The 14,578-nt window shown below is 45.0% G+C and overlaps 1 long non-coding RNA gene across 1 annotated transcript in view; it reads left to right on the top strand.

Annotated features, from left to right (window-relative positions):
* LOC131815129 (uncharacterized) overlaps window positions 1-11,579 on the top strand; it is a 45,524-nt gene extending 33,945 nt beyond the window's left edge. The window contains exons 2-3 of the long non-coding RNA XR_009347586.1: window positions 6,157-6,406; window positions 10,204-11,579. This is a non-coding gene — a long non-coding RNA (uncharacterized LOC131815129). The remainder of the gene's footprint in view (window positions 1-6,156; window positions 6,407-10,203) is intronic.
* The last annotated feature ends 2,999 nt before the right edge of the window (window positions 11,580-14,578 follow it).

The following is a 14,578-nucleotide window of genomic DNA, read 5'->3' as shown; positions in this document are numbered from 1 at the left end:
ACTACTGTTTCTGTAAATGCCTTCAGATTTGACCTTGTAATAATATGACCTGAGAGAATGATGTTGGGAAGATCACTACTACTATGGGAAATTGATGAGCGAATTGTTTGTTGAAAATAAAGAGGTGACTAGGATTCTAGGATGTGTTGGCTCTTCATTCAAGTTTAAATTGTGCCTTATTCATCCAGCCTTTAGGTACAATATTTCACCATGCTGTTTAGAAAATGTGTTCTCTTTCCTAAAAAGATGAAGCCATGACTTCATAGAAGGGCAGGCATTTGGGCACTTTTCTGGTAGTAGTATGTGTGAGTTGTATAGACGAAGCTGCCTCTGCTTTCATGTCAGGTTACAGGCACTGGTGGTGGTTGACGGCATATTGTGGTGATGGTGGGGCAGCCACCAGGAATGGAAGTGTGAGGAAGCAGGAGAGTCTGCACCTTTAGCAAAGCCAAGAAAGTTAAGTGAGAGACGAAGTCCCAGGGGCATTTGGGTAAGGAGCTGAGCCTGTTGGGGTTCAGCTCCTTAAACTCTCTCTTTCAGAGTCAGCCTGGTTGTAGGAAGGTCACCTTCTCCTCCTCCACGCAAGAATGGGCTAAATGCCAAGTCTTGCTACTTTGTTGCTCTTAATGAAACTGACATAATTTCACTGTAAAAAGAAGAGTCCCTTGTCAACTATATTATAATTTATTGTCTTACTATTTATAAATACTTTACTTGTCTTCTCTTAAATTGAATATATGTCAGTAGGCCAAAGTGCTCGTGTATGTGGGGAAATCTCTAATGACTATGACTGTTAGGCATATAATTAGGATAATGTTTTGTAATGGGGAAATCACAAGAGGGCATCATCTCCTTAGGTGGCCTTAATACAGATTTCTAATCTGCAGCCCTCTGGCTCTGTCCTTGGTATCACTGTGCTGCGGGAAGTAATAAAATATCAGATGGTTTGTGTTGATTTCTGGGAAGCAAGTGCTGGGAAAAGTGAAAATATCAGGTATGTATACAATAAATCTTGGTTGGTACTAGTTCTGCTTTCTGACCTTCCTTGGTCCTCAGCTCTTTGGTCCTAACCCATTTCTGGCTGTATTACACAGACGAAAGGCAGCGTGGCTGCAGGTACTTAATACACTTCTGTTCCCCATAGAGTTGCCCTAGAAGGCTAAGGATATGAAAGTAAAACATCTGACTCGTAACTGATAACTGTCTAGATTACAACAAAAGGTGATAGACCTTTTCTAGATATTGTCTTGGGGGTCTTTATCAGTTAGCAACCTGGTAAGCAAAGACATCAGCACGATGAAAAATAAAAATTACAATACCCAACTTTTGTATCAACATGGATGGGACTGGAGGAGATTATGCTGAGTGAGATACATCAAGCAGAGAGAGTCAATTATCATATGGTTTCACTTGTGGAGCATAAGGAATAACCCAGAGGACATGGGGAGATGGAGAGGAGAAGGGAGTTGGGGGAAATTGGAGGGGGAGACAAACCATGAGAGACTGTGGACTGTGAGAAACACACTGAGGGTTTTGGAAGGGAGAGGGGTCAGGGGATGGGTGAGCCTGGTGGTGGGTATTAAGGAGGGCACGTATTGCATGGAGCACTGGGAGTGGTGCATAAACCATGAATTCTGGAACACTGAAAAGGAATTTAAAAAAAACTTCAACTAACAAACAAAAAAATTACAATAAAGTTCAAACTGGAGAAATATTCATTTAGTAGACTTGACTCTCCCCACTAGCTATGTACCTGACCATGAGCGAGTCTCTAGACATCAGAGTCCTTATTCATTTCGGTGTAGCTCACCCTGTTGTTGTAACGGGAGGTATTACACGGAAGGCCTCTGGACATGGAGAGGCACTAGGGATGGTGCAGTGGAATTAACCCGAGTCGTCTCTACATGGAGTTCTGGGATTTTTCTATGACCAGGTGTGGAAGAACCATGTAAGAAATTATTTCTGGGTGTTTTAAATGCTCTCTTTATAGGAATGTGGCCTCGAGCATGAACTTGAACATAGAACCACTTGGGTCTGTATTGAAGGAAAATGAATAGATGGAAAGCAGCTTGGGAATGAAGAAAGTCAGTAAAAACGTGAACATGTGAGAGATACTGAAGTCAACCTTAGAAAACACTGCCAGATTTTTCATGTTAGCAATATGTAGATCTGCAGTAATGCAGAGTGAATGCTTAGAAATGAATCTCTTTTTCTCGGTTGAGAAGGTAAATTTGTACTGTGAAAAATAGGAGTGAGTCATAAAATCTCACACGCACGATCTAAACCTTCTCCAAGTTGGCAGCTAAGCTTTCCTGACTTTCTCCTCTGCTTCAAATGTGATGGCCGAGTTAAGTTCTATCATTTCGACAGCTCGAAGCTGACCGTGGTATGAGAGAAAAGTGATTCCTATGTGATTGCCTCATGAAACTGCACACAAGGAGCCAACAAACAGAAGCATGAAAGATTTTTTTTTATGAGTTTAAGAAGAAGCAAAGAGCTGGGAAAAAGCTGAAAAGGAAGGCGAAGCCTGATGGGGATGTGCTGGGGACACCTGGAATCCTTATCCAAATGCTACACGGTGGGTACCTAGTGGGATAGGCTTCCACCTTGGCCCTACAAAACAGCTTGAGGGCCGTGGCCCAGCCCGTATCTGCTTCACATGCACACACACAACCGCTGCTCAACGGGGTAGGTTTTAGTTTTCAAGCTTGACCCATAACTTTCCCGAGATCTTATAATATCCTCTCAAGAAAGAAGGAAACTACATATTTTTTATTTGTCCCTGATGATTTTATTTTTTAAATTTTGATATTAAGTTTTCTATTGTAATCCTGCTGTAGCTAACATTCAGTGTTTTATTAGCTTCAGGCATATGATATGGTGTAGAAACCTACATAATTTTAATAGCACTAGATAGGATACGGTTTTATATTAAATCTCCTAAAACAAAATAAATAAATGTAAAACTTTGTATTAAAACATGAACACAAATTTTGTTTTTATTTTTATGCTTGGCTACAGATTAGAAATAACCATCTGATAACACCTTTTTCCTTTTCTCCTGCCGCTTCTGCTACCTCCTCCCCCTGAGAGAAACAGAACACAGGAGTTTTGGAATCAAATAGATTCCAAATCAAATAGATTGGGGGTGATAAAGGGACTAGAAGCAAATGTTTATGGATCTGGAACATGGCATTGAGCAGTTTCTTGGATGATGGCATTTATTTTTTCTGTGATATAGGGAGCAAAGTCATGAGGGGGCAAGTGGTGTAGGGAGAAACTTTGGGAAAGTGGTAGAGGCAGGAACTATCTACTTGTCTTGCCTGGGGCCCCAGGAGTTGAGTTGGCTTTAAGGAGTGCGCATCTCTACTAGACTGTAACTTGTTCATCTGCTGTAGCGCCTTTTGGGTACTTGTGTGATTCTTTTCCAGAAGCAATGTCCATCTAGGATTTAGGATTGAAAAGTGACATACAACTGAAACTGTGCCCCACAGGGTTAATGAGGTTAAAACGATCACCAGCAAGACCCCCCTGACTCCTCCCTTCTTCACAGAAATGTTAACCTTATCTTTTAGTGCAAACAACAGGGAAAGCTCCAGTGGCTAGACCAGTTTGGGCTTGACCACAGACTCACACCTGTGCAGATGGATTATGGAGTATGCGCAGATTAAAGTAATCCCATCGTAATGTTAAAATCTCTGCCTAAAGAGGAACACACATTGCCTTGTTAATGACACAACATGCGATGCACGTATGGACGTGCTTCCCAGGTACGCATGCATGACCTTATACCCACCTTTACATGGGATGACAAAACTCCCCTTTCTGAATATTTATCCTAACCTAAAAAAGAAGATTGGCAGCAACACGTTATCTGATTTCAAGCTTTACTACAAAAAAAAAAAAAAAAAAAAAAGCTGTGATCACCAAGACAGCATGTACTGGCATAAAAACAGACACATAGACCAGTGGAACAGAGTAGAGAGCCCAGATATGGACCCTCAACTCTATGGTCAAATAATCTTCGACAAAGCAGGAAAGAGTATACAGTACAAAAAAGACAGTCTCTTCAATAAATGTTGCTGGGAAAATTGGACAGCTATATGTAGAAGAATGAAACTCAACCATTCTCTTACACTGTACACAAAGATAAACTCAAAATGGATAAAAGACCTCAACGTGAGACAGGAATCCATCAGAATCTTAGAGGAGAACATAGACAGTAACCTCTTTGATATCAGCCACAGCAACTTCTTTCAAGATATGTCTCCAAAGGCAAAGGAAACAAAAAGCGAAAATGAACTTGGGGACTTCATCAAGATCAAAAGCTTCTTTCTGCACAGCAAAGGAAACAGTCAAGAAAACAAAGAGGCAACCCACGGAATGGGAGAAGATATTTGCAAATGACAGTACAGACAAAAGGTTGATATCCAGGATCTATAAAGAACTCCTGAAACTCAACACACACAAAACAGATAATCACATCAAAAAATGGGCAGAAGTTATGAACAGACACTTCTCCAATGAAGACATACAAATGGCTATCAGACACATGAAAAAATGTTCATCATCGCTAGCCATCAGGGAGGTTCAAATTAAAACCACATTGAGATACTACCTTACACCAGTTAGAATGGCCAAAATTAACAGGACAGGAAACAACATGTGTTGGAGAGGATGTGGAGAAAGGGGAACCCTCTTACACTGTTGGTGGGAATGCAAGTTGGTGCAGCCACTTTGGAGAACAGTGTGGAGATTCCTCAAGAAATTAAAAATAGAGCTTCCCTATGACTCTGCAATTGCACTACTGGGTATTTACCCCAAAGATACAGATGTAATGAAAAGAAGGGCCATCTGTACCCCAGTGTTTATAGCAGCAATGGCCACGGTCGCCAAACTGTGGAAAGAACCAAGATGCCCTTCAACAGACAAATGGATAAAGAAGATGTGGTCCATATACACTATGGAGTATTATGCCTCCATCAGAAAGGACGAATACCCAACTTTTGTAGCAACATGGACGGGACTGGGAGATTCTGCTGAGTGAAATAAGTCAAGCAGAGAGGGTCAATTATCATATCATTTCACTTATTTGTGAAGCATAACAAATAGCATGGAGGACAAGGGGAGATGGAGAGGAGAAGGGAGTTGAGGGAAATTGGAAGGGGAGGTGAACCATGAGAGACTATGGACTCTGAAAAACAACCTGAGGGTTTTGAAGGGGCGGGGGTTGGGAGGTTGGGGGAGCCAGGTGGTGGGTATTAAGGAGGGCACATATTGCACGGAGCACTGGGTGTGGTGCAAAAACAATGAATACTGTTATGCTGAAAAGAAAAAAAAAAAGAAAGAAACCCACTCACCCACAGTTGGGCAGTCACAGCTTTGGAATTTATTACCCATGATTCCTTATTTGCATCTGATCAAGTTTCCTTCAGCTGACAATCCCACCTGGCATAGTCTCTTATCTGTGCTTCACCAAGGAGCAAATTCATATTTGTTCAGTTACGTAACAGGTGAATTTAGCCAACATTTGTGTCTTCTTAGAAGGTCACCGGAAGAAGGCTGGTGGTATCGTGTCTTTTGTTAGGAAGGTTGCTGAAGTGGAAGACAAGAGTCCTAGGCTGTGCAGAGAAGGAAATGAACATGTAAGGGGATGGGCTCAAGGGTTTGAATGTCCCAATAAAGTGGAGACCTGGTGTGGTAGGAACGAAGGTTATGGGATGAATTGTGTTCCCCCAGATTCCTTTGTTCAAATCCTACCCCCAATACCTCAGAATGTGACTGTATTTGGAGACAGCTTCTTTAAGGAAGTAATAAAGCTTACATGAAGTCATGGGATGGCCTCTGGTCCCATATGACTGGCGTCCTCTAAGGAGAGCAGCTATGGCAGAGACACATAGAAGAAGGACCATGTGAAGACAAAAAAAGCAGCTGTGAAAATTAACTTTATATCTCAACTTGCCTGGGATAAGTGAGGCCCAGATAGCTGGTAAAACATGACTTCTCGGTGTGTCTGTTAGAGTTTCCGGTTAGTACTGAATCAGTAAAGTAAGTCAAGATTCCCCTCACCAAGGAGGCCATCCACCATCCAGGCCATCGGGGGCCTGAATAGAACAAAAACATGGAGGAAGGCTAAATCTGCTCTCTCTTTTTCAGCTGGAATGTCCAATTCTTGCCCTCAAACATTGGAGCTTCTGGTTCTCAGTCCTGGTTTTCCAGCTTGCAGACAGCAAATTGTGGGACTTCTTGGCCTCCATAATTATAAGAGCCAATTCCTATAACAAATCTCCTGTACTTACAAATACCCTATTGGTTCTGCTCTGGAGAACCTAAGCCAGCAGAGAGCAGCGTCAGAAGAAATCAAACCTGCCTCATCTTCATCTGGGACTTCCCAGCCTCCACAACTGTAAGGAAATAATTTCTGTTGTTGAAGACACCCAGTCTGTGGTCCTTTGTTACGGCAACCCTAAGAAAGTCTAGAGAAGTTTCCGGGTTCTAGAAATATAAGAGGTGCGGGTCCCGAGGCAGGATTGTTTGAATTTAAGGTGCGAGTGGTGGAGTAATTCCTGGTGATGAGAGGGCCCAGGGTGCAACTGTGGGACTGAGGGCCTGAGGGGTTGAAGGTCATGAGATAAAGGGAAGCAGAGCACAAATACGAAGGAACTGCCTGAAGACCAGTTTCACGATGTAGTAAGAAACTGAAATTTAACACGTTGAAGGCAGTTGAGGGATCCGTTTACAATATGCTTCCTAAATGTCCTTTATAAAAAACGATCATGAAATAATAAATGTGAAAGTGGTTTTTTTATTTCAAACCATAAAATAAAATCTCTGAAGCCTGGTTTGCATGAATATAGGCCTGTTTAAAAACAAATGTTCTCTGAAGCATGATCTGATGTGTCTGCCCTACAAAGCGCTATTATCCCATGACTTTCCCTCCCCTATAAACTCAGTTTCCTATGGCAGTGAAATTCTGTGGGTGGAGAGTTCACAGGCAAAGAATCTGGCATGCAACTTGGTGTGTTTGTGGAACTGGCAAGTGACTCGGCAAAGGGAGAGCTGTCCAATTCCTCCTCCCAGTGGGGTACTTGCCAGATTGTCTGGACCTCCTAAGGTAAACAGCTTTAGCAATAACAGGATATTACCAATCCGTGTAGGAGAAGCCTCCCATCTGGAACTTTCCTAGTCCCCCATGTCACTGTCTTTCTCAAAGCAAATAGACTCAAGTCGTTCATCCAAGCCTCTCCAAGAAGAGCAGCTCTGTTAGCCATGATCTCCTGGACAGGGAAAGAGTGCTGTTGGGATGCATCCGGCACCGCGATGGCCTTTTCCGGTTGCACCATTAGACATGGGCGGAGTAGGAGAGGCTGCGTGGAGTAGCTGGCTCTCACCCCGTTCCCCCTCACCGACTCCATGGTCCCGCACCAGAACCTCCGTCACCTTCCTGCAAGGCCTGCCTTTCTTGCTCCCTCTCTTCTCCTTCCCCCCTCTCTCCCCACCCTCTTTTCTTTTTTCTTTTCTCTTCTCTTCTTCTCTTTTCTTCTTCTGCTAGACATAGGCTTCATAAAGGCAAAGATCCTTTTGCTGCATCCCCAGCCCTTGGAACAGTGCCCGACACCCAGCAGGACACTCAGGAGCAACGTGAGCTGAAAACCCGGTACATGTGTCCGCTTCGCCCTCACTGTGCCGACAGAGTCCAGTTTTTACTCATTCACCAGGAAGTGGATTTGGGCTTTTTAATTTTATTGCAGCCCAAGGAAGAGTTAAACCATATGAAGCTTTCTGAGGTTTTTAGAGGACTAATGGTTATTAGGCTGTGCTTGCTTTGAGGCCACGAATCTACTGGAGACTGTTTTATGTGGCAATATGTGTCCTGCGGTTCTCTGTGCACACATCAGAGCTCTAGGGAGGAATGACAGTGTCTGTGGCAGTGGGCGGGTCACTTCACCCCGAGTCTTGCTCTCCTCCAGGGCACACTAACGACAACACTACCTACATCCCAGCTAGGGGCTGCCCGTCTGAAGAGGTGTACGTGCCATTTTGCCTGGTACCCAGGTAGGGGGCACTATTGGCACCTAAACACCACGAAACCACAACTAGGGGAACGTTTCCATGGATCACAAGCCGTGGGAGACTGCGCAGGATGACCTCTCCGTGGCCTCTGTGTCTCCCTCCCCTGATGTGGTGATTCTCGGAAGAGGCTTCCTTCATCTCCCCCTACCGCCCCCCATACAGCATCGCTGGGTTTGAAGAATTTTTCTCTGTTGTCTGGAAGCGGGTGTCCGGGGTTCCAGAAAGACTCTAGAATGTCTTACAGAACAGGCAGAGGAGGAGGGTTGTTTTCGCAGAGACGTGGTACCATTTTGGCAGCTGCTTGTTCTTCCTCAGTTCACTTATGTTTATCTTCCTCCACCAGACTGGGGGGACCTCGAGTCCAGGCTGTGCTCCCAGTTTCTAGAGCAGGGCCTTGTGCTAGCAGAGAGGTACTTGATGGGATAAAAATAAACTGAGTGTGGAAACGACGATAGCCAGCCTTTCCCACCTGCATATGGTTCCCTAGTTCTAAGTTCATGTCCCGTATGTGCCTTTAATGCTTGCAAGAGTAGAGATTATGGTGTCATCTTAACGGGCTCACATACAACCTTTTCATTTAGAAGAGACACGGTGCTTGTTTTCTCCCATAATCGTAGGAACCAGTCGCCCGTGTTCGGTAAGGGACCGCTGCCACACGCTGGAAGAACACGACAAGCCTGACAGTCCCAGCGGCAAACAAATGGCGTTTCCTATGTGCACGGTCCTTACGTAGTTTGTTCTGACACTAGTTAGCTCATTCAAAATGCCCAAAACAGCACCGTAAGGAACGTACTGTGATCGTGTCCGTGGCACAGATGAAGGAATCAAAGTGCTAAAAACAATCACCCACGGTCAGACAGCAGGTAGTGCAGCTGGGGCAGGAGCCCGAGCCAGCAGCCTCCAGAGTCATGGTGCTTAATTACTGCTCTACAAAGCCCCTTTGAATCAATGAATTCACAGTAAATGTGACCAATGATAATAACTATGTAGTGGGACAATATTTTGATACTAAAGATTTCATTGTTCTTAGTATCTCCTGAACTTTATGATCCTCTCCCTCCAAACCTTAGCAATTTGGTGTCCTCAGGGGGAAAAGAACGCAGAATACATAAGAATTGCCCTGTAAGCTCTGGGCATAAACAGAAGATCTGAAAGAATACCACTGCCAGTGGACCTGTCTCCTTACTGCAGGAGAAAGAACTGGGAAGTGTGGTTCCGGCCACGCTTCCCGTAAATTCTCTCGATGGGAGAGACGGATGAATGCACTGCAGGGGTCCACAGGTCTGGGGGAGAAAGGACCTAAGCCTCCGGCCCATCCTTACAGATGCAGTGAAGAGGCCGATAGGCCCCCAGAGCTTCCCTGGTCCGGCAGGAAGTGGGGACAGTGGAGTATAAAAGGCGAAGTGCCTTAGGCGCCCCATCTAATGTCCCACAATTGGTGTTTGGAAGAAGAAACAGGTTTTCTCCTACGTCAGAGAGGCCCTGAGTGGCTGAGACAACTGAGTGTCATGAGGTCTTGAGATGGGAATGAATAGCGCCCAGGGATGACCTAAGAGTTGACTGACAGAACCCCTGACAGACATGGGGTCGGGTCAGCCGATGTCATTGTGGGGAGATCGGGTCAGCCGGTGTCATTGTGGGGATGCTGAGCAAAGGCCAGCTACACCCACTTTCTTGTCCCCAGAGCACCTGCTGTCTTGGAGCTCCCTGAGCCCTTTGGCATCCTGCCTGCAGGACCAACGGGGGACAACCCCCTGAACGGACCGAGAAGGCTTCTGTCACTGGGTGGAAAAGGGGCTTGTGACAAAAATTAAGTTATTGTACAAAAATACAGTTAATATAGAGTAACTGTGTTGCATCGTAGAATTTGTGCCTGTGAATAATCTTCTGTGCAGTAGGTAACATTTAGTGCTTAATGTATGCCAAGAACTGTGCCAAGTACTTCACATCCAGTTCCTCAGGCTTTAACTCCTTGGAGTTGAAGTAAAATAACAGAAATTTGGGACGAATCTTTATCGTCGTGTCTCTCTTCCCCTTTATATCCACTCCCTTAATGACCCACTAGGCTCAGGCTCCTTCTGTCTTTTTGCTTCTCATGGTGGTTCCACATCATGGCTCTTTTCTTCGCAGTAGAGTGACCACATTCCAGGAGGCAGAAAGGACGTCATCTACCTCCAACCACCGAGTACACTGCAGTGGCGAAGCAGCAGGTAAACGTGGGAAGAAACGACCGTTCGGAGAAAGGAGGGTGGGGGATGTGGTGGTTGCCGGCCCGTCGCTATCATCAGAGTCTGCTTGTGGACGTGGGGAGGACTCTGGGCCCGAGCACAGGGGTGAGCTCGATGGTCGGTCAGTCTGGAAATTCCCGATTTGACTCTGCTTTCTGGGAGAATCTCTCTTGTCCATTGTCCTCTGTGGACCTGGATCTTTCCTCTCCAAAGCGAGGATTATGATGGATGCACTTCTAGGAGTTCGCCCAGCTTTCGAAGTCCGCTTATTTTGGTGGGCGTTTGAGTGCCCTGAGATTACTCCAGCACTTGAAAGCTGTTACAGGCCAGGCTTGGGGCTCCTTTGACCAATTTCTTCTATTCAGATTTGCGGGTCTGCTTTCTGTTTGCTTCCAGTCATTTCCACACATAAGAAACAACAGCTAAAGATCTTGGGAAGACGTGCTTTTTACACGTGAAAATTCTGATCTTTTTCCTACAGCCTTCGGTGCTATCTTTTTAGATGGCTCCTGCTGTGAGGAAATTTGAGAAATTGCAAACTCCATCTGCGACAGAAGCTTTCTACTTTTACATGATAGTAGCACTGATTTTACTCTGCTTGTAGGGCCTTCTGGTTGGAGTATAGCAGCAGTCAGCTTTCTTAACTCTGCAAGGCTACAAACCGTGGGGTTGTGGCAGACGGCATTCTCCCCAAGTGGGTGCAATGTTACCCCCAATCCTCCGTGCTCTTCCTACAACCTTACCGTGACACCTCTCCTCATGAATGATGGGTTCCAAGCTCCTTCCCCAAACATCTGGGTTGCTATGGCTACAGCAGAAGTGGCATTTTGTGACTTCCGAGGATAGGTCATAAAAAAAAGATTCCGGGGGCGCCTGGGTGGCTCAGTGGGTTAAGCCGCTGCCTTCGGCTCAGGTCATGATCTCAGGGTCCTGGGATCGAGTCCCGCATCGGGCTCTCTGCTCTGTAGGGAGCCTGCTTCCTTCTCTCTCTCTCTCTGCCTGCCTCTCAGTGTACTTGTAATTTCTCTCTGTCAAATAAATAAATAAAATCTTTTTTAAAAAAAAAAAAAGGGATTCCGTTTCCTTCTGTGCTCATAGGAGCCCCACTCCCGGAGTTGTGAAACAGCCCAGGTCGCATAGAGAAGCCGGGTATAGCTGTTCTGGACAATAGACCCAGCTGAGGTTCTAGTAATGGCTTCCATCAGCTTCCACTTATAAGAATGGTTGGGACTATTTAATCAAATGAAATAACAATAAAAATGGTCACTTTCACATAATACTGGAAGTAAACAGAGATGTGGCATGTTGGATGATAAATACTAGTCTAGAAGATGATTAAATAAAATTGTTTTAATTACGGGTTGATGAATTAAAGACATCCATCGTTGCGATCAGTTGGAACCAGTGAAGAACCAACCTTCCAAGACTATCATTTACTCTGAAAAACACTGAAGTTTTTTCTTTGCCCATACAGAAGAGTTTTATTAAGATAACAAGTAATTTATCAAATGTTTGAGAACAGCAGAGCCCCCACTGGCCCCTTAATGGAAACCACCCTTAATGGAGGTTAAGGAAACCCTCATGGAGGGTTAATCAGAACAAAACAGCCCACCAACAAACCCATAAAAGTTTCTAGACCTAGAAAATTCTGGTGGCAACCCTCTCGGGTCCCTTCCGTCTTTGGGAGCTTTGTACTATCACTCAATAAACTTGGCTTTTTAAGGGTGGTTTCCATTAAGGGCGGGGGGCGGGGCTTGTCCCTGTCTGCCTTTCTTCCCAACTATCTTGCATTAATATTTTTAAGATTCAACCATGTCATAGCATGTATCGTACTCCATTCCTTTTTATGGCTGGATAATATTCTGTTGTATGGATAAAACACATTTTGTTTATTCATTTATCTGTTGATGGGCATTTGGTTTGTTTTTCCCTTTATCTTTCACTTTCAACAGGCACACTGTTATGCAACTCGGTTACTGTTGACTTCTTAACCCGCATACCAGATAACTTTTGCATTTAAGGGTCTTGTGGACAGTATGTCACAGCGCTAGAGGAGGAGGCCAGAGAACCTCCAGCCATGTTCTGGGAGGAGCCAGCTCTGGGGAGTCCTGCAGAGCTGTGTGTGAATCCTGTGCTGCCTGGCACTTTCTCTGACCTTAGTCCAATCTTAGACGCTGTCTTCATGTGCAAGCTTGTGTTAATAAAGTTTGCCTTAAATTGTTATCATGAGAATTGTAGGAGTTAGAATTTATATGAAGGCACTTGTCCACGGATTAGCACACTTTGTACTTGTCAGTTCCCCTTCCGATGCGAAAGGCTTTGACTGCATTTCAGGGAAGACTGGCTGCCCTGACAGAAGATGTGTTGGGGTCGCGGGCTGTGCCTTCTTGACCCCAAATGGCAATGCAGGCCGTAGGTCCCAGCCCAGGGGCATCTGGCCAAAGGCAGTTGCTGCTCCCAAGTGAGCTAAAGCTGCCTTTGCATTTCTTCGGCTTTGGCTACTCACGAACTTCTCTCCCTTTGGCAGAACCCTCTCCTCAGGCCCCATAGCCGTCTCATTGCTTGAGTCTACGTTCAGTCTTTCATGGAAACAGGCACAGAAATGAATAATGAATTCGAATGAATTAAAAAATGAATAAAAAAGATTCCTTTTCTCGAGGGATCTTATCTAGTGGACAGAACATTTGAATGCGGCAGTGGAAACCTGCTGTCATATTGTGCCTCTTCCTGGGAGCGCAGGACACCGCCTCTGCTAGTCTCAGGAGGCCAAGGCAGGGCGCCAGGAAGAGGTGATGAAATGGCGGACTCCCCAGATGAAGGGGGAATTAGTGAAGTAGAAACGTCGTGCGGATGAAGCAGGCTGAAATCACTCGACTTGGATTCTGGGCCTCACCTTTTACATCTGTAAAGTTGGGTAATATTAGAGTTGTAATAATAAAAACACTATGTTAGAAATTCCTGGGGGTGGTACTTTGCAATCTTTAAAGGCTTGTGATAAATGGGAGCTCTTGACGCTATTTATAAGGGGAAAGGAGAAGAGGAAAGTTGTAAGGGCAGGAACAATAATAAAAATAGTGATATTCAGGAATGATTAACTATTAATCATTGTAACAATCTATTAACTAACCTACCATAGTAAGTATAGAACACATAAGTAGACTAGACAGTCTACTTAAGTAATTATTTAAGTAGTAAGTTAAGTACTAAGTTAAATAGCAACTTAAGTAACTAAAGTAGTCTACTAAGTAGACTTAGACTGCCTAGTCTACCTAAGTGGTCTAAGCTAACTATCTTAGGGCAAGTTAAATTAATGTCTTCAAATGTTAAGAGTTGGGTACAGTTGTTATCCCATTTTATAGAGGAGGAAACGGAGATACAAAGTTGTCAGCGACCCTGCCTGCACCCACGTGGCTAACAAGTGGCGGAGTCCAGGCCGCCTTGTTCTAGAGTCCTTGCTCCCCACTGTGTTGGGACAACTGCAAGTAGTTCCTTAGGACAGCAGCGTACGTAATAGGAGGAGGCTTGGACGAATGAGGTTGGAGAGGTAAGCATGCCCGGGACGGGGAAGGCTGGCCAAGCTCAGGAGTTAGAGTTTTATGCTTAGAACAACCAGGACTTACTGAAGACTTACCAGGAGAACCATATGCCTGGGTTTTCCCTGGGGGATCCTGTAGGCAGAGCGAGACGTCTAGTGATGAACTCCAAATCAGTGGGATGTCAGCTGAGGGTGCAGAGCGCAGGGAGGGAGCTCTGCTGTGGAAGGTCACCCAGCTGTTGATCGTCTTAGTCCCCACGGCTTGCATAGCCAGGGGTGGGGGAAGGTGCCTGGAGAGAACATCTCTCCCAGCTCAGAGGCTTCTGGAAATAACCTACAAACTCAGGAATCTGAATCAGGGGAAATAACTGGCCTTACTGACCCCATGATTTGTTTATACACAATATTTTATGAAGTGTTCCTATATAATTATACCATTAAATCCTCATAGTAATCCTGAGCTTGCGTGGAGAATATTAACCCCTTTCACAGAAAGAGAACCTGAAATGGGTTATTTAGAACTTCGAGCTAGTAAGCATAGACGACAGGACTCAACCTCATGTCTCCTCAGTTCAGGCCTAGGTTCCTCCACGGTTATCCCAAGAGGGAGACGTTGTGGTAGTGGTTCACACTGATTGCCGAAGGGCTCTAGGACCACTGTGACACTTCCTTGCTGGGACCACGGTGACACATTCTTCACCAAATGATGTGCCTTCCTGTTTCCCCACGTGACTACTGTACG

Source organism: Mustela lutreola, chromosome 14, assembly GCF_030435805.1.
Source record: "Mustela lutreola isolate mMusLut2 chromosome 14, mMusLut2.pri, whole genome shotgun sequence".
NCBI lineage: Eukaryota > Metazoa > Chordata > Mammalia > Carnivora > Mustelidae > Mustela > Mustela lutreola.
Note: the sequence above shows the minus strand (reverse complement) of the source record. Positions and strands in the feature narration are given on the sequence as shown.